A 12,429-nucleotide genomic window follows, 5' to 3' on the forward strand; every position below is an offset into this window, starting at 1 on the left:
ATTGTTAGCTGCATCCCATAATATTTTTAGATTGTGTCTTTATTGTCACTTATGTCAAAGTATGTTCTGATTTCCCTTTTGGTGTCTTCTTTGATCCATTTGTTATATATGAGTATGTTGATTAATTGCTATATTTGTGAATTTCAGAAACATTCTCCTGCTATTGATTTCTATTTCTATTCCATGTGGTCAGAAAACATACTTAGTCTTACTTGATGATCTTTTAATTTCATTGAGTTTTGTATTATGGCCTAGCATATGCTTTATCCTAGAGAATGTTCTGTGTAAACTTAAAAAGAATATATATTCTGTTTTGGTTGGGTAGAGTATTTTGTACATGTCTGATTAGGTCTAGTTGGTTTATAGTATTGTTAAACTCTCTTGTTGATCTTCTAACTATTCTATTCATTATTGAAAGTAGAATATTAAAGTTTACAACTATTATATTTGAATAGCTTATCCTTTCATTTGTCAGTTTTTGTTTCTTGTACTATGGTGCTCTGCTATTACATGCATTTACATTTTATAATTGTTATATCTTCCTGATGGTTTGATTTGCATGATATATATCTTTTATGTAATTTTACCTTCAATCTGTTTGTATCTTTTAATCTAAAGTGTGAGATATAGTCCAATCATGTTTCTTAGCCCATTCTAACAATCTCTACCTTTTGATGAAATCATTTAATTTGTTAACATTTATTCTTATTATTGATTTAATTGAATTTATGTTTACTATTTTACTTGCTTGATATATATATATATATATATTTTATAAATAAAATATATATATTTTATTTCTTTATTTCATATTAAGTGACATTTTCTAATATATCATTTTTTTCTTTAATAATTTTTTATTGTATTTAATTTTTTAGTAGGTGGTCTGGGGTATATATATATATATTGTAACTTATTTGATTCGGCTTTCAAGTTATACTACCTCAATTCTAGTGATATATACTAATGTTACATTCATATAGCTTTATTTCTTTTTTTCCTGCATCATTATTATTATATATTAGATGCCTGGTGTGTGAAATTCATACACAGGGGAGTGTCCCTGAGCCCGGCCTGCACTCTCTCTAATACGGGATCCAGCCTAAACTGGCAGTTAGACATCCCTCTCGCAATCCAGGACCACTGGCTCTTAACTACTCACCTGCCTGCCTGCCTAATGCCCCCAACTGTCCTTCCCTGCTGGCCTGGTTGCCCCCACTGCCCTCTCCTGCCAGCCTGGCCTCACTCCTAACTGCTCTCCCCTGCTGGCATGATCACTCCTAACTGCCTCTACCTTGGCCCCCACCACCATGGCTTTCTCCGGAAGGAAGTCAGATGTTCAGAGATGGCCGGTCAACCCGGTCTAAATAGCATATTACCTTTTATTAGTATAGATACTAGAGGCTCAGTGCATGAAATTCATGGGGGAGGGGGGGGGCTCAACCAACCCTCTCCAATCTGGGACCCCTCAGGGGATGTATGACTTCCTCTCACAATATGGGACCACTGGCTCCTAATCTCTAGCCTGCCTGCCTACCTGATTGCACATTACCACCTCTGTCTGCCTGATTGCCCCTAACCAACTCTGCCTGCCTGCCTGATTGCCCTAACTGCTCCTCTACCAGCCTGATTACCTCTAACTGCTCCCCTGTTGGCCTGATTGCCCCTAACTGCCTCTGCCTAATACTGGACATAGGACCCAGGATTCCCTCCTCCAGGAAGTCTCAAGAACCCAGGACCTGGGCATCCCTCCCTCTGGCTGGCCATAGGCACCCAAGATGCTGGCTGGCTTTGGCCAGGCCCACCACAGCCACAGGGGACTGTGGTCAGGTGGCTTTGCCCTGGCCACAGCTGCAGGCACCTGGCACCATGGGATGGGCGGCTTGTCCCTCTCCTGGGAAGCATGCCACAGGTGCAGTCGCTGGCACCCGGGACTGTGGGGCAGGCAGCTTGTCCCTCTCCTGGATCACAGCCTGGCCACTGGGGCCTGGGAATGCAGGGCAGGCAGCTTGTCTCTCTCTTGGACTGCAGCCTGGCTGGTCCCCATTCCTCTCTCGCGAGCTCTTTTGTGCTTGGCTGGTCCCCTTTCCTCTCTCCCCAGTATTGAATGTCTGAGCTATTATAGTGTGATGGTATGAGAGCATGACAACCATTTGCATATTAACTCTTTATTATATAGGATTACATCTATTAATGTTAGAAACATAACAATACACTGTTTTAATTATTGCATTTGTTGTCATTTCCATAGCCTAATTGAACTTAGTTCCCAACTACCTCCATTTTGCTGTTGTTGGTAAATATATTACACATATATTACATTTTCATACATTTTAGGCCATACAGTAATATATTACATACATATAATTAAATGCAATTTATTTTTAAGTCTCTGAAGATAGAAGAGAAAATCCCATTTCTACTGTCTCTTATAAATGCATTATTACTTTTATTGTTCTTTTCTTTTGTTATATGTAGATTTGAATATTGTTTGAATACTTTCTTTTAGCCTGAAGTCCTTCCTTCATTATTTATTGTAAGGCAGTTCTGCCAGCAACACATTCTGTCAATTTTTGTGTATCTGGGAAAGTCTATTTAATACTCATTTTTGAAAAATAGCTTTGCTAGATATAGAATTCTTGGTTGATGATTTTGTCCATTAAGCACTTTACCTTTTGGTCTTCTTTGTTTCTATTGAGAAATAAGCTACTAAACTTAATTGAAGTTTCCTTGTGAGTAATAAGTCAGTTTTATTTTGCTCCTTTTAAGATTTCTTTTCCTTGTCTTTGACTTCTTTTTTAATCTATTTGTGGATGTCCTTGTATTTATCTTAGCTGTTTGTTTGTTTTTTGTTTTTGTTTAGCTTTTTTAGACATGTAAGTTAATGTTGTCAACAAATTATTTGCTAGGCTTTCAGCCATTGTTCCTTCCAACTTTTGTTTTGTTTTGTTTTGCTTTTTTGCTTTTATTGTCCACTTATCTCCCATAATGAATGTTATTTAATTGATGATGTACACATTTCTCTCATTTTTCTTAATTCTTTCTTCCATCTGTTTTTTTGGTTCATATGGTCTCTATTGAATAGGTGTATTTGAAGCTTGCTTACTCTTTCTTTTGCCAGTTCAATTCTACTGTTAAAACCTTCTACTGACTTTTTTTTTCATTTTTTTTTTTCACATATGCTAGCATCCTGGTATAGTTAACAACCGAGTTGGCATGAACCAGGCCCAGAATGCCAACCAGCTATGGGCTGCTGTTCTTCCAGCAGTGTAACACTTGCCTAGGTATAAGGCAACCTAGGCAGCTGCCTACAGCTGGGGTTTTTTTTCATTTTATTTTAATTATTATGCTTTTTAAGTCTATGGTTTTCATTTGGTTATTTTTTTGTAATTTCTCTTTTTATTGCTATGTTCTATTTGATGCAATGTTATTGTTATGCTGTTTTTATTTCCTTAGTTCTGTGGTATGTTTATAATGTCTACTTTACAGACTTTTTAATATAAATCTGACATCTTGTCACTGTCACAAGCACTCTCTGTTAACTGTTTTTTCTTTCAGTGGATGTGTATACTGTCCTTTTTCTTTGCATGTTTCATAATTTGTTACTGTAAACTGGACATTTTAGATAATATATTGTAACAACTTTGAGTAATACTCCCCTCCAAGGGCTTCGTACTGTGTTTGTTTATTTGTTTAGTGATTAACTATCTTATTTTAGTAAAATCAAGACTCCTTCTTCCCATTCCCATAGTGTTCAGCCTCTAATATTGTTGCTCAGAAAAGCACAGTTTTAGTAGAGTTTCAGTGATGCTGGGACAACAGTTTTTGAATGACTCCTTTCTTCTTTCCTTTACCATACCCACTTGCTAAATTCCTTGCATTTTCTTTCAATCATCTTTTACCACACTCATTGGATGAGCCCTCTCTGAGGTGAGCAGAAGACTAGAGTACTCTCAGCTTGCCTCTCCTCACAGGAAACCACCATCCCCCAAGCTGGAACAAGAGTGATCAGGATTCACTATTCTCAGAATTGCTGTGTCCTTATTAGAGACTTTATTTCATGTGTCAGGGCTGGGTATAAAAAAGCAAGTCTCTCACTCAATTACAGTTGCCCATTCATGTTTTAGCCTCAGCAACAGGTACATGGGGGTAAGATGAGAAATGCTGACATTCTACTCTTCCTAGGGAAACACACACACACACACACACACACACACACACACACCCTTTATCTAGGTGCTGTTGGAAAAAAGAACACTATGTTATTGGTTGCAACATTCTGGAGTGGAGTCTCCATTTCCTTGAGCTGGAAGGTGGAAAAGGGAGGTAGTAATCTTGGTTAAAATAGACATCTACTTTTTTCTATTTATCCTCAGGATCATTTCCAGAAGCATTAGTTAGTTAATTTTTTTCTTAAATAGTTTTACCAGTTTCATTATATTCAATCTCTTTTATATGATATTGATTAAAATTGATACATGATTAATACTTCTTTCTTATAAAAGAATTTTTAATATATCTTTATTTAATATATAAAGAATTATTTAATATATAAAAGAATTATTTAATAATTCTTATAAAAGGATTATTTAATATATTTAATATATCCTTATTTTATATCTATAAAATAAGGAGTTTTCTGTAAAGCAATGCTATTAACTCCAAATTCTTATATTTCCCTGTTTTCATATGGCACAGAATACATAAAATTACATGACAGCTTGTGATACAAACTCAATGAAGAAAGAAAATGGTGAAAATAGTTCTTGATTTTTGTCAAACAATATAAAAAAACTAGTTATGCATAAGTAATCCAGATTTTGAATAACAGAATACAGAAAAAATTCCTGTTGATTTCTCCAACCAAGCTCTTTTATCATGGGAGGGGTATTCAGTTACATATATTGCCATGGTTAATCAATTTTTGAAAAAAAAATGTTCATAGAGTGGTTTTATTTTACCGTTTATTAAGAAAGTGGTGTGATACCAAAACCGGTTCGGCTCAATGGATAGAGCATCGGCCTGCAGACTGAAAGGTCCCGAGTTCGATTCCAGTCAAGGGCATGTACCTTAGTTGCCGGTACATCCCCAGCAGGGGGTGTGCAAGAGGCAGCTGATCGATGATTCTCTCTCATCAATGTTTCTAACTCTATCGCTCTCTCTTCCTCTCTACAAAAAATCAATAAAATACATTTTAAAAGAAAAAGAAAAAGAAAAAAGAAAGTGGTGTGATTTCGGCTTTCTAAATATATTGACTCTTTTGCTAGGTTTTAACCATCAGCAACAGTAGCTTTGTTAAGCCAAATTTAAATTAATTTTATCGTCTTTGACAGTTTCTGAGTTAAAAAAAATACAAACTCTCTTGTGGGTGCTATCAAAACCTTTTATAGCTTATTTAACAAGGGAGGTTAATGAGGAAAAAATTTACCTTAATGATTAAAATACATACCTCAGACTGAGTAACATTGCTCCCTAAAGTAATTTAGTCTATGAAATTTAATGTGAAGATGGAATTTCAAAGAGAAATATAAAGCTTAAATATTATGCTGCTTAGAATGTAAGTGTAATACTTATCTACAATTGACATTTTGTCTCACTACATAGAACTGAGAAAATAAAATTTATTTTTTCTTACAAGTTCTCTGGTGCTAAAATGCTAAAATTCATTCTTATGATTTCTTGAGCTATGGATGTAAAAATACCCTATATTTTATCTGGCATTTTGAAATAGGAAGAGCATTTTTTTTTCTAGTAGGAAGGGATTTCTCTTGGTTTTGAACATGTTTTTTGATGTGTGTAAACATGTTTTGTAATTTAGATTTGCAAAATATAAACAATTTGTAAAATCTGTTGCAAGAAGGACTTCAGTTTCTGCTCTGACATGTAAAAAGCTTAGAAATCATCACTCCTGTTCTTATAAGATAAGCCAGAATTTTTTTTCTTGACATATCATAAAATTGAGGTAAAAAGGATAACCACAACCCTTGAATCTGAAGACACAGGTGAATTCAGAAGTCAGAGCCAAGATCTGTTTATCTGGAACAGAAGCCACTAGAGCCATAAATGTGTGGGATTACTTAAATAGTAATGTTTTATAAATTTCTAGAAGCTGAGCATGGACTATGATGAAGGTGAGAAACTTTGGGTGTGATAGTCTTACATATTTTAGTGTCATACCTCAGGAATCTTAATAGATTCTCACAGTAAAGAAATGAGAAAGATTATCTCTTGGCTGTGGCAGTGAGATGAGATAAGTACTTTTTATAAAATGCATCTGATTTTCTCTATAACAAAGGGCCACCCTTCAGGGGAAATGATTTTACCAGGGTGTTATCTTAAAGCCAAAAGGAGAAGGACATTCTTCTCACTTCAGTCCTCTTAGTCTTCCTCGTTTAATCAGCAGGAATAATAAAGCTATATAAGAAAAAAAACACTTGTGAAGGTCAAAGCCAGAGACACCGACCCACTTCAATACTGTGATTTAATTGGAGGAATATAAAATGTTTTTCCTCTCTTTATCCTATAACATCACCAACAATAATTGATTACAAATAAAAGATCTATAAGACAGAGAATCTCTCTAAGGAGAAGTAAATTAAGAAAATCCAAAGTCGGTGAAAGGAGATATCTTTAGAGCATGAGTAGGGCTTGTAACCTGGTGGCGACAAATTGTGTTATAAAGCTTAATATTATTGGAATTTACATAACAACCTTCTTCTGTGCCCAGACCTCATAGTCCCTCTGACAAGAGAGCAAAGATTGCTTGACTCTGAAGGAAAACTCCACCTCTCTTCAGCAAGAAGCAACCACAGAAGAGACCCTACTCCCTATTCCCTTAAATATTCAGAGCCAAGAATCTATGAAGGTGAAATGATTTAGTAGGCAATTAGATAGACTTGAGCAGAGTAGAAACAATAAGCCAGGTACAAAAGTTCACCAGGGTGTAAAGTTCTGGGTATCTAGCAATGGACATTTGTCAGGAAGGATCTTGCCCCTAGGATGACCTTTCTCCCCCTAGCCTATCACTGATCATGTGTTTTAGACACTTTGATGGTCATGCCGATGATCAGACCCTCCCCTGATATTTTCTACCCTGGTATATCACTAGTCATGCAGTTGACCCCATAGAGGAGGAACAAGTGGGAGCAGAGAATGGTCTCATATGACTCTGTTGCATGACCACTCCCTTATGAATAAAGTTCTCAGGACAATGAGTTTTTGGCCCACATCAAATAATATTAGGAACAAAGTCTTGGGTCTGTTGACCACAAAGACAGAATTTTGGTCAAAATAGAGATAATATATAGGCCTCAGTTGTGTTTCAGCTCCAGGCCCAGAAAAGTAGCAAAACCAGATGATGCAATGTGATGGCCAACATGAGAACCAGCTACAATGACTAGTGACCACCTACCCTAGCACTGACTAATCAATAGAAAGCACAACCCTGAAAAGGCACACCTGGAAAAGCATATGAATATTCTATTGAAATCCATACCTCCCCATTCCAGACATTCTCTAAAATCCCCACCTCTGGAAACAAATTAAAGACCTTAAGACAAACCATAAAGTTCACACTGGTGTACTCTCTTTCTAGAGCATGCCCATGTCTTTCACCACACCCTTCTTTCTCCAGGTGCACTCTCTCTGGAGCACACCCACACCTCTCTTTCCCTTTTCTTCCTTCAAGGTTTATAACTTTGCTTTCTTTCCATATGCTACCTCTGGGTTCCCCCATGAAAAGGCCCAGAGGCTTCGGGGCTGAGTGTGGAGCCAGCAGCAAAAGCGGTGGAAGAAGCTATCATGGCTGGTTCTTTGACTACGTGGTGGTGGGACTGCAGCAAACAGCAGAACATGCCTTAGTGGGAATGTCTCCATCAAATGAGCTGAGTACAGGCTATTTTAGAATATGGCTGCCTGGCTACTAGGGTTCCACATTCTGTTGGGCTTCATCATCATGAAGTGAGGTCACTGCTCTTGTCAGGAAATGAAATCACTACTCTTGTTTGGGTTGCTCAGGGTAAGGGACCAGACAGTGACCAGGGAATTTTTCTGTCATGTTCATGCCCCAGGTCAAGGCTGGGGGAGGATATGAGTGTGGGCAGTTCCTGATACCCCAAGTTTATCCTGACACTATTTCCCCTGGTTGGAGGTGGTGTGTGGGTGGTGCCATTTGCCCTGATGTTTAGCATGTGGGCCCAGCACCCCGCAGAGCTATGGGATTCCCCTGATGCACCCCCTGGTCAACTTCCCGCCAGCACCCTCATCATGCAGTGTCAAGCCTTGCCCTGCCCACCTGCATGTGCCCACTGTCCATGCATCCATCTTATGACAGTGTGACAGCATCATGTCATGATGGCATGAGAACCACCAAAGCTTAAGTTAGTAAGGCTAGAGACCCAGTGCATGAAATTCATGCACAAGTGGGGGAGGGGTGTCCCTCAGGTCAGCCTGCACCTTCTCCAATCTTGGTCCCCTTGAGAGATGTCCAACTGCTGGTTTAGTCCAGATCCCACAGGCAGGGATTGGGCATAAACCGGCAGTCAAACATCCCTCTCGCAATCCAGAACCAATGGCTCTTAACCACTCACCTGCTTGCCTGCCTAATGCCCCCAACTACACCCCCCATCCTGCCGGCCTAATCTTGCCCCCAACTTCCCTACCCTGCCAGCCTGATCTCGCCCTAAACTGCCCTTCCCTGCCAGCCTGGTAGCCCCCAAATGGCTTGGTCACCCCCGATTGCCCTCCGCTGCAGGCCTGGTCTCACTGCCTCTGCCTCTGCCCCCACCACCATGGCTTTGTCCAGAAGTAAGTTAGATGTCTGGAAGATGGCCAGTTGACCCAGTCTAATTAGCATATTACCCTTTTATTAGTATAGATAGATTATATAGGATAAGAATGCTTAAATGGGAGTGGAAACCGTTTTCAGCAGGACAAGATGCTCTTGGCAGAAAAAAAATACATAACCCCTATATCTGGACTTATGCCAACCATATGCACTATGCTGCCAAACTGGTTATTTAAAAAATTGAACTGCTTTCTTACACCTTACTCCAAATATCTGTTGGGCTTAAAACCTCTCCTCAGCCCCACCTTAGGTTCTGCCTTCACACTTCACCCAGAGTAGGTTCTGATTGGTCGGTTTCTGTGCCAGTCAGTGTCAAGAGCTCTGCCTCCTAGGTAGTCATTGGCTCTTCTGGGAAATCCAGAATGGCCCTGCTATCTCTCTCTCTTAGCCTCTCTCTGGGCCTGATCTACAGCCTCTGCGGCAGCTGCAGATCAGGCCTGCCTCTCTTGCTGCTCCCACCTCGCCCTGCCCACCCACCAGTCACCAGCCTTGCTGTGATAGGAACCTGTGGGCTGTGCAGGAGGGACCAAGAGATGCTCCAGGCACTTCCTGGTGACCATTTGTTTTGTTGTTTTGGTTGTTCCAGCCATTGGCTTTTCATATATATAGATTCTATATACCTCTTTTAGTAATTGATAGATCAAGGAAGCAGAAAATTAATAACTATATAGCTTATACCTAAACAAAACTATCAATAAGGTGGATTTATCTCACATTTATAAAATACACCATTCAACAATAGCAGAATACATATTCTTCTCAATTTGACATAGAACATTCAACAAGATAGACCATATTTGGGGCCATAAAACACACCTGAACAATGTTTAAAACCATAGAAATATTAAGTATTTTTAGACCACCACAATAAAATTAAATCAGAAATAAATTATGAAAAGATACCTGTTATATCTCCAAATATTTGAAACTTAAATAATACACTTCTATATTTCACAGGAAGCAAAAAAAAATAACTCTCTAAAATTTTAAGCATATTCTGAATAAATATGAAAATATACCCTATCAAAATTTGATAGGTGCAGCAAAATCAGTATTGAGAGGGAAGTTTACTGGTATAGCATTAAATGGATGTATTAGAAAATAACAAAATTCAGTACTTTAGGATCTCTAGAGAAAGAAGGGCAGTTTAAGCTTAAAGCAAGAAAAAGTTCAGAGCAGAAATCAATAAAATTAAAAATAGGCAAACAATAGAAAAAAATAAGAAAACAAAATCCAGTTCTTTGAAAATATTAATAAATTGGCCGAAACCGGGTTGGCTCAGTGGATAGAGCGTCGGCCGGTGGACTGAAAGGTCCCAGGTTCAATTCTGCTCAAGGGCATGTACCTTGGTTGTGGGCACATCCCCAGTAGGGGGTGTGCAAGAGGCAGCTGATGGATGACTCTCATTGATGTTTCTAACTCTCTATCCCTCTCTCTTTCTCTCTGAAAAAAAACAATAAAATATTTTTTAAAAATAAAATCAAAATAAATAAATAAGTAAATAAATAAATAAATAAATAGGTAAATTTCTAGCTAGGCTACCCAAGAAAAAAGAGAGAAGACATAAATGGATATTAAAAGGATAATAAAGGCATACTATAAATTTGATTAATGTCCACAAATTTGATAATTTAGATGAAGAGAACAAATTCCTCAAAATATACAAGTATAATCCATAAGGAGGGAGATTGACTGAGTAACTCTACATCTAGTAAGAAAGTAAACAAATAATTAAAAACCTTCTAAAAACATAATCACCGGGGTCAGATAATTTTACTGGTGAATTCTATCAAATATTAAACACAGAAATTATACCAATTTTACATATTTCAGAAAATAGAAGCAGAGGAAACATTTCCTAATTCATTCTATGAAATCACCATTATTCTAATACCAAAGGAAGGGAAATAGGCAAAGAAAAATAAGGATATGGAAAGATATTCCACATTATTTGTTGTTTAAGAATTGAAAATTAAGAATAATGAGATACCATTTCAAGCCCATTAGAATGGTTAAAATAAAAAATAACCACCACCACCAACAACAACTGACATTTACAACTGTGGGAGAAGTTGTAGAGCAAGAACTTTCATTCATTCCTGATGGGAATTTAAAATGAAACCGCTACTTGGGAAGAAAAGTTGGCAGTTTCTTTTAAAGGTAGACATAATCTTACCATATGATCATCAGTTACACTCTTAGATACTTAGCAAATTGATTCAAAAACTTATGTTCATGAATAAAAATGTACACATGTTTAGAGTAGCTTTATTCATAATCACCAACAACTAGAAGAAAAAAAGAAGTCCTTTAATAGGTGAATGGACTGCCAACTATGATACATGGAATATTTTACAGTGACAAAATAAATGAACTATCAGGACATGAAAAGACATGGATGACTATTAAATGCATATTTCTAAGTGAAATAAGCCAATCTGCCCTGCTAGTATGACTCAGTGGTTGTGGCATCGACCCATGAACCAAGAGCTCATGGTTCATTCCTGGTTAAGGCTCTTGCCCGGATTGTGGGCTGGATCCCCAGTAGGGGGCATGCAGGAGGCAGCCAATCTATTATATACATATATACATATACATATACATATACATATACATACACACACACACACACACACACACACACACACACACACACATATATATATATATATATATATATATATATATATATATATATATATATAAAGAAGCCATCTGTAAAAGCTGCACATATATATAATTCTAATTTTTTGGCATACTATAAAAAGAAAAATTACAGAGATGGTAAACAAGTCCTTGGTCTCTAGGGTTTTGGGGGTGTTGATGAGGTCGTTACTGGAGAGCTGCCTGAGTCAGAGGGAGGTCAGCTCTCCCTCCTTGGTTCTTGTCACATGTGCTAGAAAGAATTCACATGAGTGACAGAAAGCAATGTTGAAGCAAATCAAGCAAATTTATTAAGAATACACTTGGCAACCCTAACCAGTTTGGCCAGTGGATAGAGCATCGGCCTGCGGACTAAAGGGTCCCAGATTAGATTCTGGTCAAGACCATATACCTTGGTTGCAGGCTCATCCCCAGTAGGGTGTGTGCAGGAGGCAGCTGATCAATGTTTCTTTCTCATCGATGTTTCTAACTCTATTCCTTTCCCTTCCTCTCTATAAAAAAAAATCAATAAAATATATATTTTTTGAAAAAAAATACACTTGGCATAAGGCACAAGTGGGCAAGTCAGATTGTCTGAGTGCACTGCCTGGTGGGGGTTCAAGAATTTTATACATATTCCCCCTATTGGTTTCAAGGTGCTCTGCTGGATAGACCAGATTTCAAATCCCCCTTTCACACTGTTGTGGCTTTTTTCCAGAATTTATGAGAACATCTGGTGCTTTATCTTGGCAAGTCCCAAGATTGCTGACTTCGTTGTTCAATGGGTGAGATAAGCTTCCTCTTTTTTTTTTTTTTTCTTCGTATTTTACCCCTTCCCCTTCTCTTGCCTTATTCACTGTCTATATACCATCCAAATGCTTTTGGGCTTTTTGTTATTTGTTCCCCAGACTTCATCTCTCCTTAGGTTTTGTTGGCATAAA

The sequence above is a fragment of the Pipistrellus hanaki genome, assembly GCF_964339955.1.
Source record: "Pipistrellus hanaki genome assembly, chromosome: X".
NCBI classification, from domain to species: domain Eukaryota; kingdom Metazoa; phylum Chordata; class Mammalia; order Chiroptera; family Vespertilionidae; genus Pipistrellus; species Pipistrellus hanaki.